The 24,362-nt window shown below is 49.2% G+C and overlaps 1 protein-coding gene across 1 annotated transcript in view; it reads left to right on the top strand.

Moving 5' to 3' along the window:
- LOC144263816 (class I histocompatibility antigen, F10 alpha chain-like) overlaps positions 1 to 24,362 on the top strand; it is a 1,122,758-nt gene that overhangs the window by 482,796 nt on the left and 615,600 nt on the right. The gene's annotated exons all lie outside the window — the stretch shown is intronic.

Genomic DNA, 24,362 nt, shown 5'->3' with positions numbered 1-24,362 from the left:
CCCTGGTGTGTAACACTCTGCCCTGAGGTTGGTACTCACGCCCCGAGCTACGCTCGGCAGCTGGACACAGCCCAGGTGAGTGCTGTGAGAGAAGGGTGGGGCTCTGACACCTCCCCCTCCTCAGTCTCTCCCATTCAAGGGCTTGGCTGGCTCCCTGCCCTGTGAGCTGGCTTTCGGGAGTTGTATTGTATGGTGCCTGTGTGGCCCATGCGTTGTACGGGGAGTTTCGGCACCTAACTCCGCTGTGTGGATCCGTGTTGTTCCTGTGATTTTCTAGCTGTCTAAACGCATGGCCTGTGACGCTCAGCATTGCCACACCTCCGTCCCGTCCTGGGCTGCGCCCTGTGTCACCAGTCAGCTCTCTGCAGAGCACAGCTGAGCGATTCCTGATTGACCGGGGTGTGTCCAGGAGAAGAGACAGAGCACAGACTGGAAAGTGACACCTCACAGCAAAGCCCAAACGCTGCTCCTCGAGGCTCGCTATTCCCTGTGAGTGCTGGAGGGGGGCAATGTGATGGGATCCCCCTGAGGTGCAGCCTGGGACCAAGGGACCGCTGTGCCCCCTGAACCCTCTCCAGCCTAGGCTGTCTCTCCCAATGCCCTGCTAGTGAGCAGCAGCACCCCCGCCAGGTGCTGTTATCACCCAGCTTGATCGCATGAATGCTCCCCGAGCCACTCCTGAGTCACACAGGGAGGCACCAGCCGAATCCCCCCAGCTCCCAGCCCTGTATCTCAGGAGTAGGCTCTCTATCGTATGAATTGCTTCCCCACTTCAGCAGTGGAAAGTGGCTCGACATCAGCCTTTGATGACTGAGGAATTTACCATCCACTTCAGGGAAACTCACTGGTCAAGTTGAACAGCTCAAAAAGTTTATTGGCGACAAAATAGAGATTTTAAGTGGTATTAAGTGAAAGGCAAAAAATCCAAGTAAGTTACCAAAGGAAATAAACACCTAAGCGCACAGTCTGAACTCTCAACCCTCCTAGACTGGGCAGCAAGGAGACGAAGCCGTTTTTCTCCCCCTCCTGGATTTTGCAGTCCCGAGCACCCAGATTTCTCCCTTGGAATCTGGGCCAGTTCCCTCAGTTGCAGTCTCAAGTCTTCAGTGTCCTTCTTGCTTGCAGTGTAGGTGGGGGAAGGAGAAAGGCCAAGCATGGGCCCCTGGGTTTGGTTTGGGTTTTGTACCCTCAGTCCCTGTGCTTGGAAGCCCCAGTCAAGGCGTGTCTGGGGTGGGGGCGGTGCATTGCTCAATCTCCCAGCAAGGTGGAGTAATTCCCTTGCTGTGGCCTCAGGCAGGTGAATCATTGAGTGGGAGCTTCCTTGCTGGGCAATGGCTATTGATGGGCTGTTTCATACCCCACCCGAGGGTTGCTGACCTTCCTTACTGGTACCTCCTAACCTTTCCCCTGATACATGTAAACCATGCCATGCAAGGTAACATCACAATTCAATACAAGATGAAGAATGAAGGAGGAGTGCTGGGCAGAGACGGGCTCCACCTTACGAAGAGAGGGAAGAGCATATTTGCGAGCAGGCTGGCTAATCTAGTGAGGAGGGCTTTAAACTAGGTTTACCGGGGGAAGGAGACCAAAGCCCTGAGGTAAGTGGGAAAGCGGGATACCGGGAGGAAGCACAGGCAGGAATGTCTGTGAGGGGAGGGCTCCTGCCTCATACTGAGAATGAGGGGCGATCAGCAGGTTATCTCAAGTGCTTATATACGAATGCACAAAGCCTTGGAAACAAGCAGGGAGAACTGGAGGTCCTGGTGATGTCAAGGAATTATGACGTGATTGGAATAACAGAGACTTGGTGGGATAACTCACATGACTGGAGTACTGTCATGGATGGTTATAAACTGTTCAGGAAGAAAAAGGGCAGAAAAGGTGGGGGAGTAGCACTGTATGTAAGGGAGCAGTATGACTGCTCAGAGCTCCGGTACGATACTGCAGAAAAACCTGAGTGTCTCTGGATTAAGTTTAGAAGTGTGAGCAACAGGAGTGATGTAGTGGTGGGAGTCTGCTATAGACCACCGGACAGGGGGATGAGGTGGATGAGGCTTTCTTCCGGCAGCTCGCGGAAGCTACTAGATCGCATGCCCTGGTTCTCATGGGTGACTTTAATTTTCCTGATATCTGCTGGGAGAGCAATACAGCGGTGCATAGACAATCCAGGAAGTTTTTGGAAAGCGTAGGGGACAATTTCCTGGTGCAAGTGCTAGAGGAGCCAACTAGGGGGGGAGCTTTTCTTGACCTGCTGCTCACAAACCTGGAAGAATTAGTAGGGGAAGCAAAAGTGGATGGGAATCTGGGAGGCAGTGACAATGAGATGGTCGAGTTCAGGATCCTGACACAGGGAAGAAAGGTAAGCAGCAGGATATGGACCCTGGACTTCAGGAAAGCAGACTTCGACTCCCTGAGGGAACGGATGGGTAGGATCCCCTGGGGCACTAACATGAAGGGGAAAGGAGTCCAGGAGAGCTGGCTGTATTTCAAGGAATCCCTGTTGAGGTTCAAGGGACAAACCATCCCGATGTGTCGAAAGAATAGTAAGTATGGCAGGCGACCAGCTTGGCTGAACGGTGAAATCCTAGCAGATCTTAAGCATAAAAAAGAAGCCTACAAGAAGTGGAAGGTTGGACATATGACCAGGGAAGAGTATAAAAATATTGCTCGGGCATGTAGGAATGAAATCAGGAGGGCCAAATAGCACCTGGAGCTGCAGCTAGCGAGAGATGTTAAGAGTAACAAGAAGGGTTTCTTCAGGTATGTTGGCAACAAGAAGAAAGCCAAGGAAAGTGTGGGCCCCTTAACGAAAGAGGGAGACAACCTAGTGATGGAGGATGTGGAAAAAGCTAATGTACTCAATGCTTTTTTTGCCTCTGTCTTCACGAACAAGTTCAGCCCCCAGACTGCTGCACTGGGCAGCATAGCATGGGGAGGAGGTGACCAGCCCTCTGTGGAGAAAGAGGTGGTTAGGGACTACTTAGAAAAACTGGACGTGCACAAGTCCATGGGGCCGGATGAGTTGCATCCGAGAGTGCTAAAGGAACTGGTGGCTGTGATTGAAGAGCCATTGGCCATTATCTTTGAAAACTCGTGGCGAACGGGGGAAGTCCCGGATGACTGGAAAAAGGCTAATGTAGTGCCAATCTTTAAAAAAGGGAAGAAGGAGGATCCTGGGAACTACAGGCCAGTCAGCCTCACTTCAGTCCCCGGAAAAATCATGGAGCAGGTCCTCAAAGAATCAATCCTGAAGCACTTACATGAGAGGCAAGTGATCAGGAACAGTCAGCATGGATTCACCAAGGGAAGGTCATGCCTGACTAATCTAATCGTCTTCTATGATGAGATTACTGGTTCTGTGGATGAAGGGAAAGCAGTGGATGTATTGTACCTTTACTTTAGCAAAGCTTTTGACACGGTCTCCCACAGTATTCTTGTCAGCAAGTTAAGGAACTATGGGCTGGATGAATGCACTGAGGTGGGTAGAAAGTTGGCTAGATTGTCGGGCTCAACGGGTAGTGATCAATGGTTCCATGTCTAGTTGGCAGCCGGTGTCAAGTGGTGTGCCCCAGGGGTCGGTCCTGGGGCCGGTTTTGTTCAATATCTTCATAAATGATCTGGAGGATGGTGTGGATTGCACTCTCAGCAAATTTGCGGATGATACTAAACTGGGAGGAGTGGTAGATACGCTGGAGGGCAGGGATAGGATACAGAGCGACCTAGACAAATTGGAAGATTGGGCCAAAAGAAATCTGATGAGGTTCAATAAGGATAAGTGCAGGGTCCTGCACTTAGGACGGAAGAACCCAATGCACAGCTACAGACTAGGGACCGAATGGCTAGGCAGCAGTTCTGCGGAAAAGGACCTTGTGGTGACAGTGGACGAGAAGCTGGATATGAGCCAGCAGTGTGCCCTTGTTGCCAAGAAGGCCAATGGCATTTTGGGATGTATAAGTAGGGGCATTGCCAGCAGATCGAGGGACGTGATTGTTCCCCTCTATTCGACATTGGTGAGGCCTCATCTGGAGTACTGTGTCCAGTTTTGGGCCCCACACTACAAGAAGGATGTGGAAAAATTGGAAAACTTCCAGTGGAGGGCAACAAAATTGATTAGGGGTCTGGAACACATGACTTATGAGGAGAGGCTGAGGGAACTGGGATTGTTTAGTCTGCAGAAGAGAAGAATGAGGGGGGATTAGATAGCTGTTTTCAACTACCTGAAAGGTGGTTCCAAAGAGGATGGATCTATACTGTTCTCAGTGGTAGCTGATGACATTACAAGGAGTAATGGTCTCAAGATGCAGTGTGGGAGGTTTAGGTTGGATATTAGGAAAACCTTTTTCACTAGGATGGTGGTGAAACACTGGAATGCGTTGCCTAGGGAGGTGGTGGCATATCCTTCCTTTGAAGTTTTTAAGGTCAGGCTTGACAAAGCCCTGGCTAGGATGATTTAGTTGGGGGTTGGTCCTGCTTTGAGCAGGGGGTTGGACTAAATGACCTCCTGTGGTCCCTTCCAACCCTGATGTTTTATGATTCTATGATCAGTCTGGAGTTTCACACACTGAATGATCAGAATAAAGGGACCTGCAATGAGCTACAGACCAACAACCATTCAATACTGATTCTTCAGCAAGTCTTTTAGAAGCACAAGAACCCCAGCGAGAACGAGGAATGGCTCAGAGACAATCAGCAGTGAGAAGGAGAACAATTCACCAAGCAGATGATTGGTTCTGGCTTATTTGCTGGGCCTTATACGACAACAACAAAGTCCTGAATCTCCTCCCTGCCACGAGACCCCCTGCTCAGCCAATCAGCGTGGAGACTCTGGCGGTGGGCTGAGGGTTCCCCAGATGGCCCAGGGATGGCTCAGGTCACCAGTGAGGATCACTCTTAGAGCACGCTTCCTGTCCCAACTCTTTGGGAGGCCTCCCACCATGAGGGCTACAGAGCAGCCCCCTCCTCGCCAGTGGAGGGAGGGAAGCAGGAAAAGGGAAACCAAAAAAGTCAAACCCCAAGGACTCGAAAGGACAAAGGCCTAGGTGGGGGAAAATTGTCCCACCTTAACCTCCTGTTTTCCGTGCCGAGAATTGGGCCAGCACCGGGCGGATCAGGCTGCCTCGGTACCAAACCTCTCTGGGGCTCTTCCCTTCTCCACAGGGACGTCTGTCTTCTCACTCAATGAGCAGTGGGAAAGGAGAAAACTCCAGAGAGGCTCCACCTCGCGCTCACATACGAGACCCTGAATTCTCTCTCAGTCCTCAAGGAGACACCTCAAGAAGGAGACTCCCTGCAGCAAAGCCCCGGGGGTCTCTGAGATCCCCCTGCCCTGCAGCCTGTCCTCCCTGGCCGTTGTCGTGGACTGTCTGTGAGGTCACCGCCTCCCAACCGCCTTTCACCAATCAGCTGAGTGCTGCAAAAGGCCCTTGGGATGTCACTGCCACCCCCACCCCTGCCCTGCAGGGCTCATGTCCTGCCCCGAGCCGGCTCCTGTGCGTGTTTGAGCTGCTCCCCCTGGGTCACCCCCACACACTCAGTGGTCGTGCAAGGATTCACGCAGGCCACACGTGGAACCATCAGAGGATGCTCAATGTGCCGGTTTTGCAGAGATTTGGAGACGTGAAGGCCAGAAGAGACTGTTAGATCATCTCATCTGGCCCCGCTACACATCACAGGCCTCCTGTATGGCGCAGTAGCGAGTTTTGGACCAAAGCAGACTCCAGAAAGGCATCTCATCAAGGGATGGAGGAAGCACCACTTCCCTTGGGAGTCTGGAGGAAATTGATGCTGTGGGGGGCAGGGAATTGACGTCAAGGCCACACTTGTGAGTCTGTATCATAACACACATGCACAACAGCACTACACGAAGTATGTACACATCACCTTAACTCTGATGTTTCCTAACGTTTAAAGGCCTGGTCTCCAGGGTGTTCTTTGTGCTTATAGATTGATTCTGGGGAGAGATGTAATGATTTAGTTGAGAGAGGGAGCCGTGTTAGTCTGTACCAGCAAAAAACAAAACAAAACGAGGAGTACTTGTGGCACCTTAGAGACTAACAAATGTATTTGGACATAAGCTTTCGTGGGCTAAAACCCACTTCATCGGATGCATCCACTGGAAAATACACTTGGAAGATATATATACACAGAGAACATGAAAAAATGGGTGTTGCCATACCAACTCTAACAGACAAATCAATTAAGGTGGGCTATTCTCAGCAGGAGGAAAAAAACCTTTTGTAGTGAAAATCAGGATGGCCTATTTCAAAGAGTTGAGAGGAAGATGTGAGTAACAGTAGTGGGGAACTTAGCATGGGGAAATAGTTTTTACTTTGTGTAATAACCCACCCACTCCCAGTCTTTATTCAAGCCTAATTTAACAGTGTCCAGTTTGCAAATTAATTCCAATTCTGCAGTTTCTGGCTGGAGTCTGGTTTTGAAGTATTTTTATGGGAGAATTGCGAATTTTCGATATGAAATTGAGTGACCAGGGAGGTTGAAGCGTTCTCCGACTGGTTTATGAATGTTATAATTCTTGACGTCTGATTTGTGTCCATTTATTCTTTTGCATAGAGATTATCCGGTTTGGCCAATGTACATGGCAGAGGGGCATTGCTGGCAAATGATGGCAAACATCACATTGGTAGATGTGCAGGAGAATAAGCCCATGATGGTGTGGCTGATGTGATTAGGTCCTAGGATGGTGTCCCTAGAATCATAGATTCATAGAATATCAGGGTTGGAAGGGACCTCAGGAGGTCATCTAGTCCAACCTGTTACCGGCACCCAGTGCCGAGAGGCTAAACAACAGCTGAGGTTGGTTCGCTACCCGGTGTGCTACACCCAATAATCACAACGGGGTGGAGAAGCAGAAAAGTTTATTTGCAGCTGCAAAAAGGTACAGGGAGAATAAGATCTCATATTCTGCACCCAGAGCAGGAAGTTACACAGGCTTTTATACATCCTTTTTCCCAGCATACCTATCCAATAGCAAGCTGCCCTAAGTATCCATATAGCCAGCCAATCCAGTTCCAGCTAGTTCCCTTCTTCTCTGTATCATTTGTTAACATATACATAAAGCTGCTTTATTCAGCATTGTTCTTCCATATCTGCCCTGTTCGTCCTTGTTTAGTTTCAGGCAGTCTGACTCTGCAACATATTGTCGCAGATCCTCAGCATAACTGCTGCGAGTGCCTCCAGGCGGGGGCAGGGGCAAGGACACTTGGACCTAGTGCGAGGGGGCTTCATCGACACTCGTGGTCTTCCATCCCCTCGAGTTACCTAGTGGCCATGCCCCAGTGTCCCCAACAACTCCCCTGCTCAAAGCAGGACCAATCCCCAACTAAATCATCCCAGCCAGGGCTTTGTCAAGCCTGACCTTAAAAACTTCTAAGGAAGGAGATTCCACCACCTCCCTAGGTAACGCATTCCAGTGTTTCACCACCCTCCTAGTGAAAAAGATTTTCCTAATATCCAACCTAAACCTCCCCCACTGCAATATGAGACCATTACTCCTTGTTCTGTCATCAGTTACCACTGAGAACAGTCTAGATCCATCCTCTTCGGAACCACCTTTCAGGTAGTTGAAAGCAGCTATCAAATCCCCCTCAGTCTTCTCTTCTGCAGACTAAACAATCCCAGTTCCCTCAGCCTCTCCTCATAAGTCATGTGTTCCAGTCCCCTAATCATTTTTGTTGCCCTCTGCTGGACTCTTTCCAATTTTTCCACCTCCTTCTTGTAGTCTGGGGCCCCAAACTGGACACAGTACTCCAGATCTCCAGAATAGATATGTGGACAGAGTTGACAATGGGTTTGTTGGAAGGATAGGTTCCTGGGTTAGTGGTTCTGTTGTGTGGTGTGTGGTTGCTGGTGAGTATTTCCTTCAGGTTGGGGGGCTGTCTGTAAGCGAGGACTGGCCTGTTTCCCAAGATCTGTGAGAGTGAGGGATCGTCCTTCAGAATAGGTTGCAGATCCTTGATGCTGCGCTGGAGAGGTTTCAGTTGGGGGCTGAAGGTGATGGCTGGTGGCGTTCTGTTCCTTTCTTTGTTGGGCCTGTCCTGGAGTAGGTGACTTCTGGGTATTCTTCCCTTCAGCAGGTAGTTTTAAGATCGCTTGATAGAGATCCTGTAGGTGTTTGTCTCTGTCCGAGGGGTTGGAGCAAATGTGGTTGTACCGTAGAGCTCGGCTGCACACAATGGATTGTGTGGTGTGGTCTGGATGAAAGCTGGAGGTGCACCACACGATCCCTTGTCTACAGCCAAGCTCTACGATACAACCACATTTGCTCCAACCCCTCAGACACAGACAAACACCTACAAGATCTCTATCAAGCGTTCTGACAACTACACTACCCACCTGCTGAAGTGAAGAAACAGATTGACAGAGCCAGAAGAGTACCCAGAAATCACCTACTACAGGACAGGCCCAACAAAGAAAATAACAGAACGCCACTAGCCGTCACCTTCAGCCCCCAACTAAAACCTCTCCCACGCATCATCAAGGATCTACAACCTATCCTGAAGGATGACCCATCACTCGCACAGATCTTGAGAGACAGGCCAGCCCTTGCCTACAGACAGCCCTCCAACCTGAAGCAAATACTCACCAGCAACCACACACCACACAACAGAACCACTAACCCAGGAACCTATCCTTGCAACAAAGCCCGTTGCCAACTCTGTCCGCATATCTATTCAGGGGACATCATCATAGAGCCTAATCACATCAGCCACACTATCAGAGTCTCGTTCACCTGCACATCCAACAATGTGATATATGCCATCATGTGCCAGCAATGACCCTCTGCCATGTACATTGGTCAAACTGGACAGTCTCTATGTAAAAGAATCAATGGACACATATCAGACGTCAAGAATTATAACATTCAAAAACCAGTCGGAGAACACTTCCAACTCTTTGGTCACTCAATTACAGACCTAAAAGTTGCAATTCTTCAACTAAAAAACTTCAAAAACAAACTCCAACCAGAGACTGCTGAATTGGAATTAATTTGCAAACTGGACACAATTAACTGATGCTTGAATAGAGTCTGGGAGTGGATGGGTCATTTCACAAAGTAAAACTATTTCCCCATGTTTATTCCTCCCCAACCCTACCCCCCACTATTCCTCAGACTTTCTTGTCAACTGCTAGAAATGGCCCACTTTGATTATCACTACAAAAGGTCCCCCCCACCCCCGTTCTCCGGCTGGTAATAGCTCACCTTAAGTGATCACTCTCGTTACTGTGTGTATGGTAACACCCATTGTTTCATGTTCTCTCTGTATAGAAATCTCCCCACTGTATTTTCCACTGAATGCATCCAATGAAGTGAGCTGTAGCTCACGAAAGCTTATGCTCAAAGAAATTTGCTAGTCTCTAAGGTGCCACAAGTACTCCTTTTCTTCAAGTGAGATGGTAATTCCTTAATTCCCTGGGTTACTTCCTGGCCATTTGTGTTGCTTTAGTGCCATTGAGAAAACTGTTCTCAAAATCTCTGGGTCCCCTTGCCCTGCGCTGTGGTTATGAAAGCTTCTTCTCAGCTCCTTTTACTTTCCTGCTTTCCAGTTACTGTAAATAAACCATTAAGACAATTCTTCTTGTTTCTTCCACATTCATGTCCTAGTTCCAGTTGTCTGGGGCAGAGTCATGGGATGTGTTTGTGACACTCTACACCTTGAGGGAGTGTGCTATGCTGATAAGAAGCACACAGGATCTTTTCAGGGGAAAAGGCAATACGCCGCATTTGTTGAAAATACAACTCTTAGCATACGCATTTAATCACACACACACACACACACACACACGTCCTGCAGATGGTCTTACAGTTACCAGTTTCCTGTAGCTCTTGTCAATCTAATGGCCAGTTAGATTGAACACAAGCGAGGAGCTGAGCTCTGTCGGTCGCGATCCCATGCTCCGAGGCTTTGCAGGACTGAACCCAGAGTCTGATGGCAAAACACCCCAGCTTTAGACTTGTCAATTCCCACTTTCATTTACAGATTTTGCAGTATCATTCTGTAATCGTTAGTTCTTAAGTGGGGTTAATCTCCTGGTTTTCCGCTATTATCATTTGGTGGTTTTGTTGGCTTCCCATCCTGAGCTCTTCTTTGTCTTGCATTCAGGGTGCCTGCCTCGCCGCTGAGGTCATCAGTGCTGCTAACATGTTTCGCGTCGGATACGGTGGATGTTTTCTGATTGTCTCCTGCTGTTTCCAAGTCTCTCACGTCTTCTTGACCATCTGGACATTTGTGATGACTTTGCACCTTTATTTTGAACTATGCACACATTTCTCACTCGCACCAAACAATTTGATGGAGACTTTCAGACAGGATAACATTTTAGAAAGGATTATATGATTTCTAAAGGGATTACAAAAGAACCTTGGGCAACTTAGTTTGCAGTGCAGAGAAGAAACACAACTTAATTTCAGGTTTCAGAGTAACAGCCGTGTTAGTCTGTATTCGCAAAAAGAAAAGAAGTACTTGTGGCACCTTAGAGACTAACCCATTTATTTGAGCATAAGCTTTCGTGAGCTACAGCTCACAGTGAGCTACAGCTCACAAGTACTTAATTTGCAATGCAGATAAGAAACAAGACCTTAGAGCAAATACCATAATGAAACCTTATCCTAAAACAAAAGGTGACCAGGGCTGTTCTGGTCTATTCCTGCCTGAAATCAGCTTCAGACATCAGAATCTGGCTGATGCCTCTTTACCAATGGCACACGAGGCCGTTCCCTTCCTGCTCTCAGAAAGGGTGGCGGGCAGAATATGGTCAAATCCTATCATACATCAATCCATTTAATACATGATTATCCCTTATCTTTCATTATGCAAAATGCAAACATCGAATCCTACTCCTCTCGGTGCCCTGTAACCCCCATATTCCTCATCTTGGATTGAATTGTGATGTTACACGTAAACCATACCATGCAAGGGATCAGGGGAAAGGTGAGGAGCTGCCAAAAGACACTCTTCTCTCTGTCTAGATCTGTGTCTCCTCAATGCCTATGAAATGACAAGAATTGGACGGTTTTCACTGAAACATGCTGTAAGTTGTGGAATCAGCCCAAAATGAGCTTCCCTAGAGGTACCAGCAAGGAAGGTCAGCAACCCCCGGGTGAGGTGTGATATAACCCATCAAGAGCCATTGCCCAGCAAGGAAGCTCCCATTCAATGATTCACCTGCATGAGGCCACAGCAAGGGAATTGCTCCACCTTGCTGGGAGATTGAGCAATGCCCTGCCCCCACCCCAGACATGCCTGGCCTGGGGCTTCCCAAGCACATGGACTGAGGGTACAAAAACCAAACTCAAACCCAGGGGCCCATGCTTGGCCTTTCTCCTTCCCCCACCTACACTGCAAGCAAGAAAGACACTGAAGATTTGAGACTCCAACTGGCCCAGATTCCAAGGGAGAAATCTGGGTGCTAGGGACTGCAAAATCCAGGAGGGGGAGAAAAACGGCTTCATCTCGTTGTTGCCCAGTCTAGGAGGGTTGAGAGTTCAGACTGTGCGCTTAGGTGTTTATTTCCTTTCGTGACTAACTCAGATTTGTTGTCTTTCTCTTCATACCACTGAAAATCTATATTTTGTAGCCAATAAACGCGTTGACCTGTTCAACTTGAGCAGTGAGTTTCCCTGAAGTGGATGGTAAATTCCTCAGTTATCAAAGGCTGATGTCGAGCCACTTTCCACTGCTGAAGTGGGGAAGCAATTCATACGATAGAGAGCCTACTCCTGAGATACAGGGCTGGGAGCTGGGGGGATCCAGCTGGTGCCTCCCTGTGTGACTCAGGAGTGGCTCGGGGAGCATTCATGTGATCAAGCTGGGTGATAACAGCACCTGGCGGGGGTGCTGCTGCTCACTAGCAGGGCATTGGGAGAGACAGCCCAGGCTGGAGAGGGTTCAGGGGGCACAGCGGTCCCTTGGTCCCAGGCTGCACCTCAGGGGCATCCCATCACATTGTCCCCCTCCAGCACCCACAGGGAATAGCGAGCCTCTAGGAGCAGCATTTGGGCTTTGATGAGAGGTGTCACTTTCCAGTCTGTGCTCTGTCTCTTCTCCTGGACACACCCCTGTCAATCAGGAATCGCTCAGCTGTGCTCTGCAGAGAGCTGACTGGTGACACAGGGCGCAGCCCAGGACGGGACGGAGGTGTGGCAATGCTGAGCGTCACAGGATATGCGTTTAGACAGCTAGAAAATCACAGGAACAACACGGATCCACACAGCGGAGTTAGGTGCCGAAACTCCCCGTACAGCGCATGGGCCACACAGGCACCTTACAATACAACTCCCGAAATCCAGCTCACAGGGCAGGGAGCCAGCCAAGCCCTTGAATGGGAGAGACTGAGGAGGGGGAGGTGTCCGAGCCCGACCCTTCTCTCACAGCACTCACCTGGGATGTGTCCAGCTGCCGAGCGTAGCTCGGGGCGTGAGTACCAACCTCAGGGCAGAGTGTTACACACCAGGGCACACACCCCATGGGGATTGGGAGCTCGATAGTTTGATTTCACCCACCAAGAGCCAACTCCCCAGGCACGGCAACAGCCTGAAGAGGGAGTCCCAGACACTCCCCTTGGGCCCTCTGCTCTGTCGCGCCACCGAGGCAAGCCGGCCTTTGGGCTCGATCTGTGGCTCAGGGAGGCCTGAGCAGGAGCTGGTGCTGCCAGCATCACCCCCCACTGTCTGCAAGGGAGGAAGGATTGAACCAGGGTCCCCATGTTTCAGGTCAGTGTGTGAAGCACGGTGCTGTGGTGGGGCTCTCTCCAGCGCTCCTGTGGAGTCGGTTCCCTGAGGCTAAATAATGAAAGAGCTCGGGCCAGGGGGATTGGATCACCAGGGTTTCCTAATTCCGACCTCTCCGGTGGGTTCCTGCTCCACTGGACAGTGTCATCCAAATAACATTGTTAGAAATCAGTCCTGAAAAGATGCGGAACGACAGAAATCCAGGGGGTTTCAGGACAGGGAGATCAATTCAGGCAATCAGAACAGCAGATACGTCACATTTTGAGCTCCTATGAGGCTCCAAGCAGACACATTATAGAGACGGAAACTGGCCAGGAATTCTTTGAAACTGGGTTAATACTTATAAAAGTATCCGTTTGCGTTATGGTGAGGGGGTTTGGGGGGAGGGTGTAAACTATTTCCCTGAATCAAGTTTCCACTGGCAGCTCAGTCCACCATGTCAGCGAGAGAAGAGCTGTGGTCCCTGGGCATTGGGCCCCCTGGGGTCTTTAACACCACAGCCCTGGGGAGGGGGCGCTGAGATGGACCATCCAGTGAGGAACACAAGTCCTTCTACCATCCACCACACCCTCTTTTGGAACGGCTGCTGATGGCTCCCCCCATCTGTGGTAACTGTTATCCCCTCTGCCACCCTCTATCTCGGAGTTTTCTCTTCTGCACTGATCTGGCAGGGCAGCCCCCCTGTCTGAAACCCTGATCCGCTCTCAGTTTTGTCCCTCTGCCCAGACCTCCCCTGCAATTTCCCCCCTTCAGGGGGATTTTCCCTGCCTTTGGTTGCAGGGAGCAGATGCTGGTGGTGAGTGAGGGCAGCAACTTGCAGATATCACTGAGCAGGTGATAAGAACAGAAGAGCAAAGAACGGTCAGACGGGGTCAGACCAAAGGTCCATCTAGCCCAGTGTCCGTCTGCCGACAGTGGCCAGTGCCAGGTGCCCCAGAGGGAATGAACAGACAGGAATCATGCTGGGATCCATCCCTTGTCACCCCATTCCCAGCTTCTGACAAACAGAGGTTAGGGACACCATCCCTGCCCATCCTGGCTAATCGCCATCGATGGACCGAGCCACCAGGAATCTCTCTAGTTCCCTGTCGAACCTTTTGATCCCAGGACCCTGCTCAGGAACGTAGAAAGTTCTAATAAAGAAGCAGCTTCTGATACCGGGGAGCTCCTCTTCCTCCCCCCCTCCCGTGGGGATGAGCAGCGCCCCCAGCTGTCTCTCTGCCCCGGCCCCTACACCTCATCACCCCTTCAGCCTCCCTCCAAATGTTCCCTTCCCCCTATCACCTCTTCAGCCCCCCTTCAGCCTCCCCCAACTGCCCTGGTCCCCTTCCCCTCATCGCCCCCCTCAGCCTTCCCCCTCCTTCCAGGCTCATCCCCAGCTGCCCTTTCAGTCTTCCCCCCCTACAACCAACTGCCCTCCTTCAGCCTTACCCCCAAACCCCTCACCTAGCTGCCCCACATACCCTCTTTAGCCTCCCTCCCCCGCAACTGCCCCTTACCCCCTCACCCACTCCCCTCCCTCTGCCTCTCCCCAAATTCCCAGCTCCACCACGCTGAAGTTCCCTTCCCCACGACCATCCACTTCCTTCCCATGGGGAACAGGAAATGCTTTTGAAAAAACCTTTTGTAAAAGTAAAAAGTAAAACAATCGAAGCAAGCCCCTCCCTTGCTTTGTGCTGGGTTTGTGTGTGTTTGGCTGAGGAGGGGTTGCTCTGAGCACACGCCCTGTGTGATGGTAAATCCCTTGCCCTCTCAGTTGCTGGAGTTCTCGCACCCTCTGCTCTTGGGTGTGAGCTCACCACAGGACACGGCGTCTTATTTCCAGAGCATCTTGGAGATTAGACGGAGGAACCTGCACCCCAAACCCCTCATTCTCAATCCCACCCCAGAGCCCGCACCCCCAGCCGGACCCCTCACACTCTTGCACCCCAACACTCTGCCCTAGCCCTGAGCCCCTCATCCCTGGCTCCACCCAACAGCCCACACCCTAACCCTCTGCCCCACCTGAGCCCCCTCCCACACACCGAACCCTTCAGCCTACCACACACCGTCCATGTGCAGAATGAATTTTGGAATGAGCAGCAATGTACAGGGGAGGGGTCACCCCTCATCTCCTTATTGGTGCACAGAACAACATTCATTCCACACTGTTACCCCCAAATCTCTGTCAGGAATAATAAGGAGGTGACATTTTCAACAGGTCCGATTCCTACCAGCATCTATCAACTGGGAGCATTAGAAATCTCTGTGCCTCCTACCCATGTTGCACTGAAATAAAGGATAGAAAGAGCATAACCTTAAACAGAAAGAAGATTTATTAAGGGATAGATACAGCTGGGGGAAGATTCACAATGGGGAACACTACAAATACCTCCCCATAGATTCCAGCAAGGGGCATAAAGCCCAGACCCTTAAACTGTCCTTTGGTTAAACTAATAAATGCCCTAAAAATAATGACTCTCTCTCTCCAAGCTGCAGAAGGAGGACCCCGACAACGGATGGTCCGTCTCAGGATCTCTGGAGCATCGGAGGACCTGGCTCTCTACTGCCGAAGCAGGAGATCAACAGATCTGGGCCGACAGCAAAGCCTGCACTGGGGCCTTTGGTGGATGACAGGAGTCAGGTAAGTATCCGAGTCCTTGACAGATGTTAGTAGCCGGAGTCTTGATCCGATGCCGCGCAAAGAACCTGGCCGTGGCTGCCTCCATGGTGGACAGCGCCTGGGTCACCCCCGACCCTCCCTCGTACGCTCGCCGTGGCGCGCATTCCTGAGGCACACGCTGACGGGCCCTGCCCCACCGGGCCCAGCCAGTTCTCTGCCCCTCCGGTTCCGTCAGAGACACAGAGTTTTGGCGGGAAAATGCCAGGAAGAAAGGGTACCAAGATGGAGTTCAAACCCTTCCAATCATGTGCGCCATCTTGAATTTCTAAACTCCATTCTTACTTGCAGCAACATTCATCACAGAATATGACCATGTACCAAAATCACCTTCCATATCCCCTCCTTGACAGGTGTGAACATTTTAACAAACATTTGGCATTATTGTTACATTAATACCATTGAACATTGAACCCATAATGAAGTTATGCAGGTTGACACATGACAAAAGGCATCACAGCCGAATTTTAGCTTTAAATTTCTTTTTGCACACACATACACAGATATAATTACTAGAGATACGACCATAACCCCCTGTCTGATCAGTATTACTCCAATTGGATGGAGCAGAATTTCCCAATCCTTTTTATCTTTACCTGATCGAGCTGTAAAACGATCTTCCCACCAGCTGGATGATTTGGTTTCATCACCGATTCTTTTTAACACCTTTCTGATTTGACGCACAGAATGATGTACCGTGAGGAAAGTGTGAGCTCCATGCTGTTGAAGCTGTTTTAGGTGGTCAACCATCTCCTTATGGTGCATTAAATGTTTCAGTGCTTGGAGGTCTGCTCCGATATGAATAGGTGGAAGATGGTCATATGTAGCGTAAGATGCTATTATGCTCCTCACTTCCACACCTGACAGATTCATGTTTGTAGCACAGCCCCTCACAGAAAAAAACTGCACGTAAACATCTATTATCTCCTGCATCGTGTTCAATAAGATAAAAACCATTAATGAACACATCTTTACATCAAGTTCTTATACACAAACAATGACTATCAATAACCACTATCGCTGAAGTTTGAAAATGCATAGGATGGTGAAGCCGGTAGTTACATTTCCCTTTGATAAAGAAAAGAACCAGAAAACAACCCTATAATCATGTAAAGCTAGGCTTCTGTCTTTTTTCTATGCTTATCTCTCCTTTCCCTGTGTTTATGGGTGGAAAGCATTTGAACTATGTGTAACCTGTACTCTCCGTTTGGGGAAAGAATTCCTTATACAGATGGGGCTCCATGTTCATACCTCAGGACTCAGACCAACAGGGGTTGACCGGTTTGAACTGGAAGAGATATCACAAAGTATGGTGAACCAAGCTATAAAAGCTCTACCTTGTTCTTTGTTCTGGGCTTCGCCATATTCCTCTGTGTAGGAATTGGTGAGCCCTTCAGCTGTTGTACTTGATAGCATTAAAGTGCCTCATTTTATCTAAGAGTCCTGACTCTGTGTTTGTTTGGCTAATACAGAAGTCCAGGGAAGGCTCCCTCCCAACCCTAGATGGAGGGAAACCCCTTTTCCCTAACACCTTCATGGGGATCTAAACAAAGATGGGTCTCCTCCCATACCCCAGTGGTACAGGTAAAACCCACTTTCGCTTCCTCCACACAAGCTTGTAAATGTAAGGAATAATATTGCTCTCCTCTTACATGCACCCATTTGGTATTTTCCATAGGCAGCATAAGGGAATTGTTTACAAACATTCCCAAAGGAATCAGGGGGGTGAATTATTTCCTCTGTGGCATCCCTTAAAGGAAGTATGGATGCCACAATAGTCTCATTAGCATGCTCATAGGTGAAATTCACCATTTTCCACCATTGCTGTTTTTCTTTCGCAAATTTGGTGGTATGAGACCAGAAAACGTGTTGAATTTCCTGCGGCCCGTTCCCATTCTCACCAGCCCTGGTTACAGCCTTTGCAATATCGAGAAGCAGCTGCTGTGCTTGGACACAGGCAAGGGCTTCTGTCAGACCAGGCTGCAGCGTCTCCCGTGCTCCTGTCACCTGCAGGTGATCCATTTCCTGCACTTCTAACCACGCTGGTCACGTGTTCGCAACACGACAACCTAGTTCACCCAAATCATTCAATGCTGCAGAGAGGGGATTGGCTAGTGAGAAGATATCATGTCCCACTTCACCTATACAGAATGCCAGGAACTGCTGATCCACCGTATTTAGCACTCCTAGTCCAGTCCCCACCCCTCCTAGGACCTTAGCAGCTAGATCTCTCTTAGTTCTGTGGGGAGATGGTGGTTGCAAGTCATTACCTTGCACCCATGCCATCCACTCCATTAGCAAAGGGGTTACATACCGGGCACATTCTGCATGCATAGGGATTACAGAAACTTGAACGTTTAAAACCAATTTTTTCATACAATGTGAGGGTTTATCATCAAAGTGCAAGATACATCCCTTTTTACTACAAGTAGTCCCACGAAACTAATGTATGGCACAGGGGCTACAAAAATTCTAAATCATAGAATCATAGAATTTCAGGGTTGGAAGGGACCTCAGGAGGTCATCTAGTCCAACCCTCTGCTCAAAGCAGGACCAATCACCAACTAAATCATCCCAGCCAGGGCTTTGTCAAGCCTGACCTTAAAAACTTCTAAGGAAGGGGATTCCACCACCTCCCTAGGTAACGCATTCCAGTGTTTCACCACCCTCTCAGTGAAAAAGTTTTTTTTCCTAATATCCAACCTAAACCTCCCCCACTGCAACTTGAGACCATTACTCCTTGTTCTGTCATCTGCTACCACTGAGAACAGTCTAGATCCATCCTCTTTGGAACCCCCTTTCAGGTAGTTGAAAGCAGCTATCAAATCCCCCCTCATTCTTCTCTTCTGCAGATGAAACAATCCCAGTTCCCTCAGCCTCTCCTCATAAGTCATATGCTCCAGTCCCCTAATCATTTTTGTTGCCCTCCGCTGGACTCTTTCCAATTTTTCCACATTTTTCTTGTAGTGTGGGGCCCAAAACTGGACACAGGACTCCAGATGAGGCCTCACCAACGTCGAATAGAGGGGAATGATCACATCCCTCGATCTGCTGGCAATGCCCCTACTTATACATCCCAAAATGCCACTGGCCTTCTTGGCAACAAGGGCACACTGCTGACTCATATCCAGCTTCTCGTCCACTGTAACCCCTAGGTCCTTTTCTGCAGAACTGCTGCCGAGCCATTTGGTCCCTAGTCTGTAGCGGTGCATGGGATTCTACCATCTTAAGTGCAGGACTCTGCACTTGTCCTTGTTGAGCCTCATCAGATTTCTTTTGGACCAATCCTCTAATTTGTCTAGGGCCTTCTGTATCCTACCCCTACCCTCCAGCGTATCCACCTCTCCTCCCAGTTTAGTGTCATCTGCAAACTTGCTGAGGGTGCAATCCACACCATCCTCCAGATCATTAATGAAGATATTGAACAAAACCGGCCCGAGGACCGGCGCTTGGGGCACTCCGCTTGATACCGGCTGCCAACTAGACATGGAGCCATTGATCACTACCCGTTGAGCCCGACGATCTAGCCAACTTTCTATGCACCTTATCGTCCATTCATCCAGCCCATACTTCTTTAACTTGCTGACAAGAATACTGTGGGAGACCGTGTCAAAAGCTTTGCTAAAGTCAAGAAACAATACATCCACTGCTTTCCCCTCATCCACAGAGCCAGTTATCTTGTCACAGAAGGCAATTAGATTAGTGAGGCATGACTTGCCCTTGGTGAATCCATGCTGACTGTTCCTGATCACTTTCCTCTCCTCTGAGTGCTTCAGAATTGATTTCTTGAGGACCTGCTCCATGATTTTTCAAGGGACTGAGGTGAGGCTGAATGGCCTGTAGTTTCCAGGATCCTCCTTCTTCCCTTTTTTAAAGATGGGCACTACATTAGCCTTTTTCCAGTCGTCCGGGACTCCCCCCGATCGCCAGGAGTTTCAAAGATAATGGCCAATGGCTCTGCAATCACATCCGCCAGCTCCTTTAGCACTCTCGGATGCAGTGCATCCTGCCCCATGGACTTGTGCACGTCCAGCTTTTCTAAATAGTCCCGAAACACTTCTTTCTCCACAGAGGGCTGGTCACCTCCTCCCCATGCTATGCTGCCTAGAGCAGTAGTCTGGGAGCTGACCTTCTTTGTGAAGACAGAGGCAAAAAAAGCATTGAGTACATTAGCTTTTTCCACATTCTCTCTCACTAGGTTGCCTCCCTCATTCAGTAAGGGGCCCACACGCTCCTTGACTTTCTTCTTGTTGCTAACATACCTGAAGAAACCCTTCTTGTTACTCTTCGCATCTCTTGCTAGCTACAAATCCAGGTGTGATTTGGCCTTCCTGATTTCACTCCTGCATCCCCGAGCAATATTTTTATACTCTTCTCTGGTCCTTTGTCCAATCTTCCACTTCTTGTAAGCTTCTTTTTTGTATATAGATCAGCAAGGATTTCACTGCTAAGCCAAGCTGGTTGACTGCCATATTTACTATTCTTTCTACACATCGGGATGTTTGTCCCTGTAACCTCAATAAGGATTCTTTATAATACAGCCTGCTCTCCTGGACTCCTTTCCCCCTCCTGTTATTCTCCCAGGGTATCCTGCCCATCAGTTCCCGGAGGGAGTCAAAGTCTGCTTTTCTGAAGTCAAGGGTCCGTATTCTGCTGCTTTCCTTTCTTCTTTGTGTCAGGATCGTGAACTTCACCATCTCATGGTCACTGCCTCCCAGGTTCCCATCCATTTTTACTTCCCCTACTAATTCTTCCCGGTTTGTGAGCAGCAGGTCAAGAAGAGCTCTGCCCCTAGTTGGTTCCTCCAGCACTTGCACCAGGAAATTGTCCCCTACGCTTTCCAAAAACTTCCTGGATTGTCTGTGCACCGCTGTATTGCTCTCCCAGCAGATATCAGGGTGATTGAAGTCTCTCATGAGAACCAAGGCCTGCGATCTAGTAACTTCCATGAGATGCCGGAAGAAAGCCTCATCCACCTCATCCCCCTGGTCCGGTGGTCTATAGCAGACTCCCACCACAACATCACCCTTGTTGCTCACACTTCTAAACTTAATCCAGAGACACTCAGGTTTTTCTGCAGTTTTGTACCGGAACTCTGAGCAGTCATACTGCTCACTTACATACAGTGCTACTCCCCCACCTTTTCTGCCCTGCCTGTCCTTCCTGAACAGTTTATAACCATCCATGACAGTACTCCAGTCATGTGAGTTATCCCTCCAAGTCTCCAATCACCTCATAATTCCTTGACTGTCATAATTCCTTGACTGTGCCAGGACTTCCAGTTCTCCCTGTTTGTTTCCCAGGCTTCTTGCATTTGTGTATAGGCACTTGAGATAACTCGCTGATCGTCCCACTTTCTCAGTATGAGGTAGGAGCCCTGCTCTCTCGCGCACTCCTGCTTCCTCCCGGTATCCCACTTCCCCACTTACCTCAGGGCTTTGGTCTCCTTTCCCCGGTGAACCTCGTTTAAAGCCCTCCTCACTAGGTTAGCCAGCCTGCTTGCAAAGATGCTCTTCCCTCTCTTCGTTAGGTGGAGCACATCTCTGCCTAGCACTCCTCCTTCTTGGAACACCATCCCATGGTCAAAGAATCCAAAGCCTTCTCTCCGACACCACCTGCGTAGCCAATCGTTGACTTCCACGATTCGACGGTCTCTACCCGGGCCTTTTCCTTCCACGGGGAGGATGGACGAGAACACCACTTGCACCTCAAACTCCTTTATCCTTCTCTCCCCCTGAGGAGAGAGTCCCCGACCACCACCACCCGCCTCCTTCTCTTGGGAGCGGTGGTCGTGGAACCCCCAACCCTAGGACAGTGCATCTCATGCCTTCCAATCGGTGGAGTCTCCTTCTGTTCCCTTCCCTCAGATGTATCATCTAGTCCACTCTCCGCATTAGTACCTGTGGAGAGAACATGAAAACGGTTCCTTACCTGTATCTGCGTTGCTGGTACATGGACGCTCCCCTTTCTTCTTCTGGAGGTCACATGCTGCCAAATTTCCTCACCATCTTCCTGTCCCTGCTGCGCAGCCTGCTCTGAATCTTCAGAACATTGTGTCCGTAGAAGCATATCCTGACGTCTGTCCAGGAAATCTTCAGTTTCTCTTATGCAATGCAGGGTCGATACCTGTTGCTCCAGATCTTGAACCTTCTCTTCCAATATGGAGACCAGCTTGCACTTTCTACAGACAAAGTCGTTTCTGTCCTGTGGAAGAAAGACAGACATGGCACATCCAGTGCAGGTCGCAACAGCTGAACAGCCCCCATCCATATTGCCTTCCTTCTACGACCTTCCTCAGGAATTGTAGTAACTACTCAGAGAAGCCGGCAAGATGTAAGCCTCCGTGGGCTTTCCCCAGGCAAACTCCCTCTGTTAGCCTCTCTGTTGTTCACTGCTCAGCTGGTTCGCAGCTGACTGGCTTTTTATAACAGTGAGGCCCACTCAAGGCTCACCTGGAACAAAGCACTCCCAATTCACACTTTTCAAACAACCAATCAAGCACACGGTCAAACTGTCAAACTGTCCCCACAACAGACACTCAGATACTCACCAACACAGCCTCCTTAATGCAGCCCTTAGCGTACCTCCTCTCAGGCAGATCCCAGGCAAACTCCCTCTGTAAGCCTCTCTGCTGTTCACTAAGCCAAAAGGACCGTTCAATTCCCAATTCCCAGTATCATTTACAGAAACATTTAGTTTTAACAAAGTGTGACATACTGCTCCAAAATTTCTAGGGTGTTCTTCCATTTCACAAAATGTTGATTTTACAACCTCCTTAGGAGCCTTATTGCAAAGAGCAGTACATTTTTGACATGTTAGTTCAATATGATCCATTTGATGACTAGGGAGGAAGACCTTTACCTTTATTGAGGATACATGAGTGGGGGCAATACCCATGGTGATGGATATATTAAATGGACCTGATATATTAAATCGCACCCAAACCTACTAAAAGCTTGTTCTAAAAGGACTCTAGCGGTGGTATTTGCAGTGCAGTTCTCTGTGGGACAGGCCTCACTCCATTTGGTGAATGGCTCTATAAGCACTAAGCAATATGGATTTCTTCAGCCTGTCCTTGGCAATGGACCTACAAAATCTGTTTGCACTCTTGTCCAAGAGCCATTGATAGGCTGGTGAAGTAATGGTCCCTTTTAGATCCTTGAATCTGGGTTACACGTGGCACTTGGAAGACAGTTGTATGTCCAGGATTCTACTTCCCTTGACCATTGAAGGCCACCATCCTAAGGTGAGTAGGAGCTTTAAGGTTTTCTCCATTCCATAATGACCTTGCTCGTGGGGTAATTTAATTAACTCTTGGCAGAGATAGGATGGAATTACTAACACAGGGATGCCTTCGATGCCTTCTGGTTGGTTTTCTTTTCTTGCCAGAATTAATTCTGTCTTATCTGTGGAGATGGTAAATCCTTTGCACCGCTGCTTACTCAACAGCTCCATCACACTAGTATCCTTCTGCTGAAGTTGTCTTAAATCCTGATGTTGCAAGGTTTCAGTGGGATAGACAGTGTTTACAACATCTGTTGGTACATTCCATTCAGCTTCTACACCCAATAAAGCAGCCTGTTCCGCCAATTTATCCATAGCTCTATTCAGGATGGAGATCTCTGACCGATTTTTCCTGTGAGCCTTGACCTTGAATAGAAAAGTTTTTCCTTGCCTTCCTTCTGCCAGCTTCCAAGCATACATTAAATATGAAGCATGAGCTATTGGCCGTTGATCTGCCGAACACATGTTTCTCTCCCGCCAAACTGCCATCCAATCGATGAATGCCCTCAGGACCCAGTTGCAGTCTGTACACACTGAGGGACACTGTGATGTCCTTCTGTGGATCTGCTGATCTTAAAGCAGCTATCACTGCTGCGATTTCAGCCACTTGCGCTGAGTGATGGCGGATGGTACCTTGCACTATCTTCCCTGAAGAAGCCTGCATAGCTGCAAAACCAGCAAGAGGGGATGTACTATGATGGGAACTGGGTCCATCTACCACCCAAATTTCCTGAGAGTTTTCTTTAGCGTCCTCATATTTAGCTTCAAGGAGAAATGGAGTCTTAAATGCTGCTGCATGCATATCAGGTAATGGACATTCATGAGCTTCTTCCGCAGACATTAAAGCATCGGGTACAGCAGCCAAGTGTTGAAACTTTTGCACTTCTATCTCCCTATTTAAAAGGGTTAAAGTCCACGCTGCCAGTCTTGGATTGCTGACCTTCCCTGAATTCGCCTTTCCTGACAAGATGCACTGTACAGCAGTGTGTGCTGTTTTGAACATTATAGGAGGCATATCTATATAAATCAAGGCTCGCTTCTGCAATTTTTTCTTGGGAACCGTCTTGCTTGCCAAATACCGTCCCTACAATAGCTGCGATTTCCATTGTGCTTCATCTCCCTGGAAAGCCCCTTCTTTCCAAGACTTTTGAGATTTCCCAAAAACAGACACTGCATATTCCAAACGATTTTTATTAGACTGCTAGGACCATCCTTCTAGGTTGAAAACTTCTCCATCTGACCACGGATAAAATAGACAGCAATTACGTCAAAGCTGAATAGCCCACTGTCCTAGACTTGTGGGGACGATTTGCCTGTGGTCAGTAATTCACAAGACCCCACAGTTGCCTCCTTTTGGAACCCAACAGTGCTCGGTCATGACAATGGACAGTTGTCCTAGAGGCGGACAGTTAGGGCCTTACTCTCCACCTCTGCCTTAGATTAAGGGACTGGCCAGGTCCACTTAACCCAGGACTTGCTGCAGGCTGCTTGGATCTGCTTCCCAAGCTACTGACGTCAGCAGAATCCTACACTGCAGGGAGCCTCGGCCTGTCGGCCTCTAGCTCACTCCACATAAACGACAACCAAGTGGGGATACAGCACCTGTCCGAACAGGCAGTGACCCGGGAACCCGTCCCACCCACCGGTTGACGCCCTCACCGGCACTGT

Source organism: Eretmochelys imbricata, chromosome 4 (genome assembly GCF_965152235.1).
Source record: "Eretmochelys imbricata isolate rEreImb1 chromosome 4, rEreImb1.hap1, whole genome shotgun sequence".
Taxonomy (NCBI): domain Eukaryota; kingdom Metazoa; phylum Chordata; order Testudines; family Cheloniidae; genus Eretmochelys; species Eretmochelys imbricata.
The sequence above is the reverse complement of the archived record's forward strand: the minus strand, read 5'-3'. Positions and strand labels throughout refer to the sequence as shown.